The sequence below is a fragment of the Dreissena polymorpha genome, chromosome 6, assembly GCF_020536995.1.
Source record: "Dreissena polymorpha isolate Duluth1 chromosome 6, UMN_Dpol_1.0, whole genome shotgun sequence".
Taxonomy (NCBI): domain Eukaryota; kingdom Metazoa; phylum Mollusca; class Bivalvia; order Myida; family Dreissenidae; genus Dreissena; species Dreissena polymorpha.
In genome coordinates this window covers 75,396,938-75,412,034 of record NC_068360.1, presented here as the reverse complement: position 1 = coordinate 75,412,034, position 15,097 = coordinate 75,396,938, and positions in this window count along the sequence as shown.

The window sequence follows — 15,097 nt, the reverse complement described above, 5'->3', positions numbered from 1 at the left end:
TACTGCTGTATCAACATATTTGATACATCAACGAAGTAGATTGATGATTAGCTTCAAAATATGTTCGGAAAACGGCGTGACCTGTTCATGAGTACCACGGAATTCTTCAAATCTTGATGTGGAGCAGTGTCAAGTTACATTTAACGACGGTGTTATACCCGCAGTTCAAAATTTTACATGAGGAAGCAGTGTCCTGATAGTCGACGTTGGCCTCCTAATGAAGAAAAGACAACGTAAGGCAGCCGCCGAGTGTCTCTGACGCAAATATCACGTTGCGGGAAAGGCCATAATTTATTCATTCAAAGGCTGCTGGAGCCACGGTGTTTGATAGTTTCATGCAAACGATTGTTGTTAGTTTAAAAGTCATTCGAATAGTCGCCCGTGACACTAGATATTCTATTAATTTAACCAATTTCAAACTGATGTATCAGAAGAACACATGTTCTTACTAATTTTCATGTAGATTGGAATATAAATGTGACTTCGAGAGTGTTAACAAGGTCTCACTACAGCAATATAAGGAAAACAGACCCGCCCTCTGGCAGACATGTTTTTCAAAGGACCAGAACCATTTTCGAACTCGGCTGAGATATCAATAGGACAAATATTCTGACCAAGTTTCATGAAGATTGGACAAGAAATGTGGCCTCTAAAATGTTAACAAAGTAAATGTTGACAAGATTTTACTGTCGCCATATAATGAAAACTGCCCGCCCCCCGGAGGCCATGTTTTTATAAAGGACCGTAACCATTTTTGAACTCGGCTGAGCTATCAAAAGAACAAATGTTGTGACCAAGTTACATGAGGATTGGACAATACATGTTACTTATAGATTGTTAACAGGGTTTTACTATAGACATACAAGGAAAACTGCCCCGCACCCTGGCGGCCATGTTTTTCAACTTACCAAAACCATTTTCCAACTTGGCTGGGACAACATTAAGAACAAATGTTCTGACCAATTTTCATGAGGATCGGACAATACATGTGACTTTTAGAGTGTTAGCAAGCTTTTTATGTCCCCCACTATAGTAGTGGGGGACATATTGTTTTTGCCCTGTCTGTAGGTTGGTCTGTCTGTCTGTCTGTCTGTCTGTCTGTTTGTCTGTCTGTCTGTTTGCGCCAACTTTAACATTTGCAATAACTTTTGCAATATTGAAGATAGCAACTTGATATTTGGCATGCATATGTATCTCATGGAGCTGCACATTTTGAGTGGTGAAAGCTCAAGGTCAATGTCATCCTTCAAGGTCAAATATATGGGTCAAAATCGCTAATTTAATGTACACTTTTGCAGTATTTCAATATTCAAGATAGCAACTTGATATTTGGCATGCATGTGTATCTCATGGAGCTGCACATTTTGAGTGGTGAAAGGTCAAGGTCATCCTTCAAGGTCAGAGGTCAAATATATGTGGCCAAAATCGCTCATTTTATGAGTACTTTTGCAATATTGCAGATAGCAACTTGATATTTGGCATGCATGTGTATCTCATGGAGCTGCACATTTTGAGTGGTGAAAGTTCAAGGTCATTCTTCAAGGTCAGAGGTCAAATATATGTGGCCGAAATCGCTTATTTTATTAATACTTTTGCAATATTGAAGATAGCAACTTGATATTTGGCATGCATGTGTATCTCATGGAGCTGCACATTTTGAGTGGTGAAAGGTCAAGGTCATCCTTCAAGGTCAAATATATTGGTCAAAATTGCTCATTTAATGTCACTTCTGCAATATTGAAGCTAGCAATTTTATATTTGAAATGCATGTGTATCTCATGGAGCTGCACATTTTGAGTGGTGAAGGGTCAAGGTCAAGGTCATCCTACAAGGTCAAACGTCAAATAGGGGGACATTGTGTTTCACAAACGCATCTTGTTCTTTAATTTGACCTAGTGACCTAGCTTTTGATCTCACGTGATCCAGTTTTGAACTCGAACACGATATCATTAGGGCAAAACTTTGCACCAAGTTTCATGAAGATCAGACAATAAATGTGGCCTCTAGAGTGTTAACAAGCCAAAATGTTGACGGACGACGCACGACGGACAAAAGGTGATCCCAAAATCTCCGGTGAGCTTAAAACCCGGCATTTATTTGATAACAGTTTACTAGTATCATTCATCAAAACATTTGTCCGGTTTTTTTTAAATATTGCTCTTGTAACAAGGGCTGTTTGTAAAACATGCATGCCCCCCATATGGGCTGTCCGTTGTAGTGGCAGCCATTGTGTGAATACGTTTTTGTCACTGTGACCTTGATTGATCTAGTTATCTGAAAATTAATAGGGGTTATCTGCGAGTCATTTACATATGTCCCTGAAAAATCGTTATATCATCCAAATTATAGTTGATGAAAATTACAATCACAAAACGTTCAAATATTTTATATAAAGGTTTATTTTGCGGCAGTTTTACCCCTGGTAATCTTGTTACTCAAACATATGCATGATTTTTTTTGTAGTGTTTGTGTTTTATTATTTGGATGATTGAAAAATGTGTAGGTTGGAAAGAAATGACATGCATCCATAAATGCATATATTATGAATAAATATACTTTTATAAAGGATTTATTAAGTGGTAATTTTAAATCAGGTTATATGATTAAGCAGCAATAATTTAAAGCCTTGTTCAATTCAGCGATTTAATAGACGCAGAATCCTGCGTTTTGACGCGAGCAAATTAAAAAAAATCGTTTTTGACGCAACCCTTTTTGTGTCGTGCGTTATTTTGACGCATCGTAAATTTGACCCGTGCATCAATCGGTTAACATCTCGAGTTCTATGGTAATAAATCCCACTATGTTCCTAATTGAAATAAATGTTTCAGTATTTGAAACTAGGTCTATTATCGAGGGAAAACCCCGGACGTTGTTTATCTTATTTCATCTCCTCCAATACACATGTCACCTTCTAAATAGTGCGTGCGCACTAATTAACTCGGTAATTAGCAGCAGCGATTACGTGATAATTGATGGACCATCCGATAATTGCAGGTTTTTTTGGAGGCTTGCAAACGGCACGGTAAAAGTAAGTCGACAAAAGTACTAAAGGAATAAACAAAATTGATCAAAGGTGTATTAATTACGTTGATCCACTAGTAAGTTCAGCGAGTTTTGTCAATTTGTTAATCCACCGGCAATAACGAGTAACACCCGTCTTATATAAAAATGGAATCACAGTTTATTTTTTGTACTAACGTATTTGGGACATGTGTAGTATTTTGATAAACAATAGATATACTTGGTGTTCCGTGCATTTTTATTGTGTTTTGTTAGAAGAGCTATCATAGGGATGATGGTAATATAATGACGATACATATGTGATGAAAAGGTGCAACCGGTACATATTTTAAATTACTTAAATGTGTTAAAAGACTTTAATATTTTAAAGGACGTTGATTTTAATGTACCAATTCATTAAAATATTTAGTGTTTATTTTTATTGGTATTGTTATTTAATAAAGCAATATAACTTTTTAATTATTATGTTACTTTTAGAGCATATTTTTATCTAAAAAAATGAATAATAATAACAAAAACTAATTAACGCGCTTCAGATTGACCCGAGCATTTTCAATTTGACTCCTTAAAAGCTCAGTCCAGAGGTCATTGTTTTTTTGAAATTTCTGCAAGGTATTAATTATTGTTTTGTTTTTAATGTAAGGGTTTAAATAATAATTGTGAAGCTATTAAGTGTTAAGTTTTATAGTTTTAGTATTATATTAATTTGAGTTGAGCTTTTGAGTTAGTAAAGGCAATTTTAATTGAAGCATTGTATATGTTAGTTTCTTTGAAGTACAAAGTTCCGTTGCGGTATTAATGCTCCGACAATAAATAACGTAGCGTGGGTTCCCACTTAAAATGAATCCCGCTGCTTTGTAAGCCGTCTTTCTTTGTTCTTAACGAAGTGGGCGTTTAACACGTGTTCAAAGGTCCGTCAGATAAGTTACTTAGATTGAGATCTCTGGTAATTGGCGTGACTACGCGTTGTGTAGCTTGTATTTCAATTTTCACAGTTTTGAGTGCGCGCAATAGAAGTATATAAATGTGTTATAAATATTGGTATTTATTATCTCTGTATCAAAAAAATAATATAAGAAGTACACATAACAAAGTTATAGTTAAGCTACATGAAACCGACGATGATAATTAATTAAGACCCGAGGTAGGATTTATGACAAGCGTTGAAACGGGCTTTGACTAGAATTTCATTATTTCGTTTTTAAATTTTTAATAAGTTTCATGTAAAATTAAGGTATTATACGAATCTATAGCCTTAAAATAATTTGTAATTTCAACGTGCATAGTTTCGAACAGTTTACAATGGTCCCGATACAGAAACTCATTCATGAAGTGTTCATAATTTGCGAGTGTTTTTATTTGCATTTTAAAGTATGTGTAGACGGAAATCGCATTTAAAAAAAATTTGAAGAGTGAATAGTGAATAAAAAAAACTGTGCATGTAAAAGTGTATAGATTTAATATACTTCATTAATGGTTTTATAAAGTGCCAGATTTTATGAAGATAATATCAATAAAGAATATTAATTATGTTGAAAAATTAAGGGTGATGATGTAAAGTAGCTAGCAAGTAAGTTTGAATAATTTAGCATTATATTATTTGAGTGGGTTTAAAAGTTGGAAAAGGTAATTGTAATGGATGCATCGTAAAGTTGAATGCATTGTTGAATTTGTGTTCGTCAGTTTGTTTAAAATATGAAATTCCATTATGGTTTTAGTGCTCAGACTTCGAATGCAGCGCAAATGCAGCTGTGATGCGTAATTGGAAGGACACACGCTGCTTGTGAAGCCGCCTGTCTTTGATGTAACCATTGATATGAGCAAAACATTTACGACATTAAGCGTTTGCGCAACACGTGTTCAAAGATTATCGAAATAGTTAGAGTACAGAAAACTATCTTTTAAAATCATAATAACTTCTATTAGTTTTAATTTCAATCATTTCATATTACATGTTCGGTGCTTGTTACATGTAAAATTTAAAATGTAACAAAGGTGAACATAAAATTATTTTACTAACAAATTTCAAGCTTACCTGTTTTATAAATATAAAATATCAAAATAAATGTTGTATTGGCTATGAATATTTGGCACAACTGATAATTACACTGGTCGATAACTCTCTGAAACATGTTGCAGCATATTCAGATTTGGCCAGATATAACACCTAGGTTCAATTATTATCGCCAAGCAGGCTGTTGTCAGCCTGACAGGGGAGTGTGCTTTATGACCACAGAACAGTTAACACTAATTAGTTCTGCTGATAAGCCGATGGCTAAAATCTAGCCGTCCTGGGAGTAACTGAGTAGGACTGTATGTACACATATCAAAATAATGACACCCTATTGTGGAAAGATGCAAGAAATTTATCAATGTTATGTCTCCTTTATGGATGGATGTTATAAACTGCACTAAATATTGACTGGTAAAGCAGTACATTCTACTGAAATCAAAGTTGCCTTGGAAACAGTTTCATTGCACTGTTCATTTGATACAACAAAACACAGTTGGTACACTTGGCTCATCTAAAGATCAAACAACAGGCTCTCCAGTGCATTAGTATATTACATGTATAATGGCATAAACACAATAGCTGTATTAAATTAGATGCATTCCACTTCCTTTATGTACAAAGAATTTATGAACGAAGTCCCACAAATTTATTTGCATTGTTTTATAAGTCGTCTTAAACAGATTTTGACTTTGGTACAATTGTTGGACATTTTGAATTGTAAAATAATTGTACATACGAAAAAATTAGGCGAAACAAAATTTGGATAAGAAAGACACAAAAGAACAAGAATATAAAAGAAAAAAAAATAGGTTTGGAAAAATGTTCTTCTTTTTTTTGGAATGCTACATCTTTTTACACTGCAATGTGATTGAGAAAACAAAGTGGTGTGATGCATATTGCTACATGTTATTGTAATTTATTCCAAACGGCAATACCAAATGTGCCCTCTTGATAAAACAAAATAAAAATTCGGGGGGGGGGGGGGTTGGGGCGTGGGAGGGTAGAGGGTGAGAGGGGGTATAATTCGGGGTGAGGTAATTAATAAGATGTTAAAAAAATGTGATGGGGTGGAAAGGGGCGGGGGTAGGGCGGGTAGAAGGGTGAGAGGGGGTTACAATGTGGGGTGGGGTAATTCATAAGATATTATTTAAAAAAAAATTAGGGGGGTGGGGGTAGAGAGGAGTGAAAGGGGGGTATAATGTGGGGTGTGGTAATTTATAAGATGTTTAAAAAAATTGGAGGGGGGGTGGGGGTAGGGGGGTGGAGGATGACAGGGGATAATAATGTGGGATGTGGTTATTCTAAAATGTTTAAAAAAATGGGGGGTGGGGGGGGGTAGGTGGAGTAGAGGGTGAGAGGGGGTAATAATGTGGGGTGCGGTTATTTATTAGATTAAAAGAAAAAATTGGGAGGGGGCATGGGGGTGGGTAGAAGGGGGGTAGGGGGGAGTGACAGGGGGATATAATGTGGGGTGGGGTTATTTATTAGATGTTTAAAAAATATATGGGCTGTCCGTTGTACTGGCAGCCATTGTGTGAATACATTTTTTGTCACTGTGACCTAGAACTTTGACCTAGTGACATGAAAATCAATAGGGGTCATCTGCGAGTCACAATCAATGAACCTATGAAGTGTTATCATCCAAAAATCATTTTCCTATTTCGTGTCACCGTGACCTTGACCTTTGACCTTGTGACCTCAAAATCAAAAGGGGTCATCTGCAAGTCATGATCAACCTACCTATGAAGTTTCATGATCCTAGGCATATGCGTTTTTGAGTTATCATCCGAAAATCATTTTACAATTTCAGGTCACCGTGACCTTGACCTTCTACCTAGTGACATGAAAATCAATAGGGGTCATCTGCGAGTCATGATCAATCTAGCTATGAAGTTTCATGATCCTAGGCATATGCATTCTTGAATTATCATCCGAAAATCATTTTACTACTTCAGGTCACCATGACATTGACCTTTGACAAAGTGACCTGAAAATCAATAGGGGTCATCTGCAAGTCATGATCAATCTACCCATGAAGTTTCATGATCCTAGGCATTTGCGTTCTTGAGTTATCATCCGGAAACCATTTTACTATTTCAGGTCACCGTGACCTTGACCTTTAACCTAGTGACCTGAAAATCAATAGGGGTCATCTGCGAGTCATGATCAATCTACCCAAGAAGTTTCATGATCGTAGGCGTATGCGTTCTTGAGTAATAATCCGGAAACCATTTTACTATATTTGGGTCACCGTGACCTTGACCTTTGACCTAGTGACCTGAAAATCAATAGGGGTCATCTGCGAATCATGATCAATCTACCCATAAAGTTTCATGATCCTAGGCATGTGCGTTTTTGAGTTATCATCCGGAAACCATTTTACTATTTCAGGTCACCGTGACCTTGACCTTTGACCTAGTGACCTGAAAATCAATAGGGATCATCTGCAAGTCATGACCAATCTACACATGAAGTTTCATGATCCTAGGCGTATGCGTTCTTGAGTTACCATCCGGAAACCATTTTACTATTTCGAATCACCGTGACCTTGACCTTTGACCTAGTGACCTCAAATTCAATAGGGGTCATCTGCGAGTCATGATCAATCTACCCATGAAGTTTCATGATCCTAAGCGTATGCGTTCTTGAGTTATCATCCGGAAACCATTATACTATTTCAGGTCACCGTGACCTTGACCTTTGACCTAGTGACCTCAAAATCAAAAGGGATCATCTGCGAGTCATGATCAATGTACCTATGAAGTTTCATGATCCTAGCACCAAGCGTTCTTGAGTTATCATCCGAAAACCACCTGGTGGACGGGCCGACCGACCTACCGACCTACCGACCGACCGACCGACCGACATGAGCAAAGCAATATACCCCCTCTTCTTCGAAGGGGGGCATAATTAAAAGGTTCATGTCGATATTGGTTTCAGTTTTTAAGATGAGCACATAACACAAGAGCGAGGTTCAACCAGTAGTCAGCCATTCTATACATAGATGGTGACGTCACTACGTTATTGTCAGTAAGACCGGTGTGACACAATGGTAGTCAGCCCGTCCGAATTGTGACTTATGTCAAACTTGACCGAACGCAGGGGCCAGTCAAGTCAGGCTGGTACCCAGCGGTAGAATCTGTTTTTTATTATGGTGATATTGATAATACAATTTTTATTCCGTGTGTATGTTTTATAAAGGCTTTAGAAAGACGACATATATATATGTCTTACCAACAAGTGGGTGCATAAGCTAGAGTGAATAGATATCAAATTAGTTTAAATGTGATTTAATTATTTCGTCACATTTTAAATAATTTCATGTGTGATTTTCTGTTAAATACGGGCCTTTCAAATAAAGTCGAAATGCGATATCACGAATCGCGATACAGCAAGCTGATTGGGTAAAACGAATGGGGAAGACGGTCCCGTCCGATTAAACTGTGTATATTTAATTGAAAAAAATAAATATTTTGAATGAAATTGCGATCGGGTGAGAGATGCGAGATTTACTTATGTATTATTTGGTCTCTTCGTTAAATAACCAAATAGAATATGTTGCGATATTACGAACGTGTTTGCAACCGTGAAGTTTTTCATCGATTCAAGAAGATATTCACGCCTTACTTAAGTCGGCAAAAATTTGATAGTCATAGCGGAGTGTCAATGGAGTGGTAAACAAACAATACAATTAATGATTCCCTGTGCTCTGTTATTATACTAAGCTTTTAACACACGAATATTGCCATATCAAGTATATAAAGTATTTATTGAATCCCGCTTTTATAAAGTTGTTTTTTATCCAAATTTAAATTAAAAAAGCATGTACATCCTGCATAACGACAAAAAGTTAAATAAATTAGATTTGCAGTTGTATTGTTGCGTTTTGTTCTTGAAAAACACTCAGTTGCACATAAAGTGCATCGTCGACATCCAACATCTTTCCACATGTACGTCGTAATCGTCAACATCACCAACATTAACTTGATTACTGTCTTCTTCTTCTACATTTTATCTTCCTTCGTATTATCGTTACCATCATGTCATCAACACTCATGATTATCGTCATCATCATCGTCAACGGGTCATGTAACAGGTACGGAATACCGTTAGGGACATCGTGGTTACACATTAAAATCTAGATGGCGACAATGCGATAGTAAGATGGCGACAATGCGATAGTACGATGGCGACAACGCGATAGTACTACGATCGCGACAATGCGATAGTACGATTGCGACAATGCGGTAGTACGATTGCGACAATGCGATGGCGACAGTGCGACAATACGATGGCGACAGTGCGACAATACGATGGCGACAGTGCGATAATACGATGGCGATAAAGCAATAGTGCGATTATACGATGGCGACAGTGCGATAGTACGATTGCGACAAAGTGATATCGCGATAATACGATGCAGACAGTGCCACAATACAGTGGCGACAGTGCGATAGTACGATGGCGACAATGCTATGATACGTATGATACGATGGCGACAATGCTATGATACGATGGCGACAGTACGATATGACTTTCACATTGTCGCCATCGTATCATCGCCTTTTTGCATTGTCGCCATCGTATTGCCGCACTGTCGTCATCGTATTATCGCATTGTCACCATCGTACTATCGCACTGTCGAATTCGTTTTGTCGCACTGTCGCCCTCTGGACTTTAATGTGTAACCACGATGGCCCTAACGGTATTCCGTAAACAGGAAATGTGTTTCGGAACTATTTTTTCAGAGCGCTTTAACCAACAATCATGCTGATTGGTATATTGGTTACATGGGAGAAACATCCAAACGAATATATATCTTGAGGTAAAATATCAAGTTCTTATGAGTATCAGTGAATTGAAATCTCTATTGTATCTATAAACTGCTTCGATAACATAAATTTGTAGGAAGATTGGCAGGAAATATCGCTTATTCATTTTTAGGTTAACCGTACAATTAAAAAGGCCTTGCATGTTTGTCCTATAAATAAAGCAAATTGCTGCAATTCTGCGAGGGCGGTGTTCGTGTTTGGTTGTTTGCTTGCTCCATTTACTGCTTCTCATGCATTCACGTGATCATCAACATATAAGTTCATAGCCTTATTTTCATGATAATAAGAGTTCTCATCCTAATTATTGAATCATCCTCAAAAAATTTAAACCATATTTATCGCAACCAAAATCATAATTATCACAATACAAATTAACTTCTACAAAATAATTACTAAAAAAAAGAAGAAAAATAAAAACACATTTGTACTTTATATTTTATTTACTTTTTATTTCATAGTACAGATTTGTCATCATTTTAACAAAAATCGTCAGTAGGAAAAAGAGCATAACTAGTAATGTATTAAAATATTAATACGGTCCACTGCGGCTGTACCGGGAGAAGAACATATGGCCCTTTATTTATTTCTAGGAGCCAATTGCCAAACATTGTGAAACAAGGGCTGTTTGTAAAACATGCATGCCCCCCATATGGGCTCTCCGTTGTAGTGACAGCCATTGTGTGAATATGTTTTGTCACTGTGACCTTGACCTTTGACCTAGTGACCTGTAAATCTATAGGGGTCATCTGCCAGTCATGATGAATATACCTATGAAGTTTCATGATCCTAGCCATAAGCGTTCTTGAGTTATCATCCGGAAACCATTTTACTATTTCGGATCACCATGACCTTGACCTTTGACCTAGTGACCTCAAAATCAATAGGGGTCATCTGCGAGTCATGATCAATGTACCTATGAAGTTTTATGATCGTAGCCATAAGCGTTCTTGAGTTATCATCCGGAAACCATTTTACTACTTCAGGTCACCGTGACCTTGACCTTTGATATAGTGACCTGAAAATCAATAGGGGTCAACTGCGAGTCATGATCAATCTACCTATCAAGTTCCATGATCCTAAGCATAAGCGTTTATTAGTAATCATCCGGAAACCATTCTACTATTTCGGGTAACCGTGACTTTGACCTAGTGACCTGAAAATCAATAGGGGTCATCTGCCAGCAATTATCAATCTACCTACAAAGTTTCATGATCCTAGGCATAAGCGTTCTTGAGTTATCATCCGGAAACCATTTTACTATTTCGGGTCACTGTGACCTTGACCTTTGACCTAGTGACCTGAAAATCAATAGGGGTCATCTGCGAGTCATGATCAATCTACCTATCAAGTTTCATGATCCTAGGCCTAAGCGTTTATTAGTTATCATCCGGAAACCATTTTACTATTTCGGGTAACCGTGACTTTGACCTAGTGACCTGAAAATCAATAGGGGTCATCTGCCAGCAATTATCAATCTATCTACAAAGTTTCATGATCCTAGGCATAAGCGTTCTTGAGTTATCATCCGGAAACCATTTTACTATTTCGGGTCACCGTGACCTTGACCTTTGACCTAGTGACCTCAAAATCAATAGGGGTCATCTGCGAGTCAAGATCAATGTACCTATGAAGTTTCATGATCCTAGGCCCAAGCGTTCTTGAGTTATCATCCGGAAACCACCTGGTGGACGGACCGACAGACCGACATGACCAAAGCAATATACCCCCTCTTCTTCGAAGGGGGGCATAAAAAACAATGAACAATATGAATAAACAAGACGCACAAATACACAACAAAACACACAGACTAAATAAATATATGGCCATTGCCTTTGGACGCCAAATGCAAAGCATAGGGGTTTAAACCGGCTTCAAGGAACCCAAATCTCACACTTGACCCGAAGTTATTTCCAAAACATGTCAGATTATATAAACAATATGTTTCCAAACATATACCTAGGCGTTCTACTCAAGAATAAACAAAAATGTTACATAAAAGTATAGGTCTATTTTTTGCCTGAACATAAAGTGATATTCTGTGAGAACTGTATGTAGGCAACTGAATTTTCGTACATCCTACCAAGTCACTTTTTCTCGGGAATTTTTTCACGTTACTGTTATGTAAAACTCAATGATCAAAATTACAAGCAAATAGCGACAGAGAAAATGAGCACATATTTTTTATTATTCTGCAATATTTATAGACGGGCCAGTTTTTTTAAGTAGTTGCGAAGATTATTCGAAACATGTACATACAAGGGCTGTTTGTAAAACATGCATGCCCCCCTATATGGGCTATAAGTTGAAGTAGCAGCCATTGTGTGAATACGTTTTTTGTCACTGTGAACGGTGGTGGTGGTGGTGGTTGGTGGGTGGGTGGATGGGTGGGTGGGGTGGGGTGGGTTGGAGGGTGGTGGTGGTGGTGGTGGTGTAGTAATAGTAGTAGTAATAAGTAGTAGTAGTAGTAGTAGTAGTAGTAGTAGAAGTAGTAGTAGTAGTAGTAGTAGTAGTAGTAGTAGTAGTAGTAGTAGTAGTAGGAGTAGTAGTAGTAGAGTAGTAGTAGTAGTAGTAGTAGTAGTAGTAGTAGTAGTAGTAGTAGTTGTAGTAGTAGTAGTAGTAGTAGTTGTAGTAGTAGAAGTAGTAGTAGTAGTAGTAGTAGTAGTAGTAGTAGTAGTAGAAGAAGAAGTAGTAGTAGTAGTAGTAGTAGCAGCAGCAGTAGCAGCAGCTGCAGCAGCTGCAGCAGCAGCAGCAGCAGCAGTAGTAGTTGTTGTAGTAGTAGTAGTAGTATGCATTACAAAAATGCAGTAAGCCTTACATTTGGTAAAGTTTAAATATATTACAAGGGAGGCAAATGCGGTAACAATAAATTTAAACTTATTGCATTTGTTTCCCCTGTATATAAGAGTGTATTACCTCCCCTGTCCTGCTTATATTTATATTAATCAACAAAATTTCACATTAACACAATATTGAATATACAAAATATACAACAAATCTCATATTCTGATATTATTATAACTTATCCACTGTATTTAACTAAAAGGATGATGTTTCATTGGACTGATAATTGTAGATTTAGGATTACAGACCAGTTGCTTCAGTAATATTGTTCAGAGTGTGCCCTGTTGGCCGCGTATGCATTCTTGAGTTATCATTCAAAAACCATTTTACTATTTCGAGTCACCGTGACCTTGACCTTTGACCTAGTGACCTCAAAATCAATAGGGGTCATCTGCGAGTCATGATCAATGTACCAATGAAGTTTCATGATCCTAGGCCCAAGCGTTCTTGAGTTATCGTATGACAACCACCTGGTGGACGGACGGACGGACCGACAGACCGACATGAGCAAAGCAATATACCCCCTCTTCTATGCATAGCAAAAATGCACGTGTATAAACGCACACTAGGTAAATTGCATCAATCTCATGGTATTTGTATGAAAGCAAAACTAAGAAAAATGGCATCTATAACATAGTGTACATTATGATTTACAAAAAACAAACACGAAATCGTTACATAAATTTAATGTAAATTTAAAGTAACCTTCACTGAAGAAAAAATAAACAGGACGCGATACTGTTCTTTGATTTTTATCATACCAATGCATTGATATCTGCCTGATATATCGTTACCTGATATATTTAAATAGCATGGTCAACAGGAAGTTCTTATATCAGTCATGTGTGGGGGATGGTCATATTACTCGAATCAACTATAAAATAATTAGTTTTAGTAAAATCGAATCAGATTTAACAAAACAAACAATTCGATACCAAGTTGTACTACATTTTAAACACAAAATGCAACACAAACAGTAAAAACATTTTTAACAAATATTAAGCGCGCGTGCTCATGACGTCATTATTAACACGTCAAACCACAAAAGTCATATTCTTTCCCGCTCAAACTGCAGCTTTTTAGCGAGTTTTTCATTATTTCTTAAAAACCAGGGACGTAGAGGTATGATAAATAGAAAAATAGGTTACTGCCTGATCTTTTTGCAATATATCAGGGTCGGTACGAATAAAATAACGGCTCGGCAAGCCTCGCCGTTATATTATTCTAAGCCTTGCCTGATATATTACAAAAAGATCAGGCAGTAACCTGTTATTCTCTATTTATCAATGAATATGATACAAATACGGTTTACTATTATGAAATGAGAACAACTTAATTTTGGTTGCATTGTCAGTAAATTCAACTGAAAAACTTCAGCTAATACAACCCTTAAGAATTAAGGCTCTGTTGTCGCTAGAATTAAAATAATATATTTCGATGATATTTTGCTATAGCATAACTACCGTGGGTCATTAAAGAAATAAAAGTAGGGTAACCGTTGGTTATTTCGGTAATAACCAACCGTATGGAGTTTCGATGCGTAGGAATTAAACCACGAGGGCGCGTTTGATAATAAGCATCGAAACGACATACCGTTGGTTATTACCACAATAACCAATGGTTACCCGGCGATTATTTCGATTCTAACACGATTTTATTGATAAGTTTTCCGCAATTTAAAGGTTATAAATGAGAATTAACCGAACGTCCTCCACTTTTCCGCGAAAAACGTGACGTCACAACAACAATAAACAAGGTCTGTTTGTAAGACATGCATGCCCCCCTTTATGGGCTATAAGTTGTAGTAGCAGCATTGTGTAAATACGTTTTTTGTCACTGTGAACGGTGGTGGTGGTGGTGGTGGTGGTGGTGGTGGTGGTGGTGGTGGTGGTGGTGGTGGTGGTGGTGGTGGTGGTGGTGGTGGTGGTGGTGGTGGTGGTGGTGGTGGTGGTGGTGGAGGAGGAGGAGGAGGAGGAGGAGTAGTAGTAGTAGTAGTAGTATGCATTACAAAAATGCAGTTAGCCTTACATTTGGTAAAATTTAAATATATTACAAGGGAGGCAAAAGCTGTAACAATAAATTTAAACTTATTGCATTAGTTTTCCCTGTATATCAGAAAGATCTAAAAGTGTATTATCTCCCCTGTCCTGCTTATATTTATATTAATCAACGAAATTAAACATTAACACAATATTTAATATACAAAATATACAAAAAATCACATATTCTGATAATATTTTAACTGATCCACTGTATCTTACTAAAAGGATGATGTTTCATTGGACTGATAATTATAGATTTAGTATTACAGACGAGTTGCTTCAGTAATATTGTTCGGAGTGTGCCCTGTTGGCCGCGTATGCATTCTAGAGTTATCATTCAAAAACCA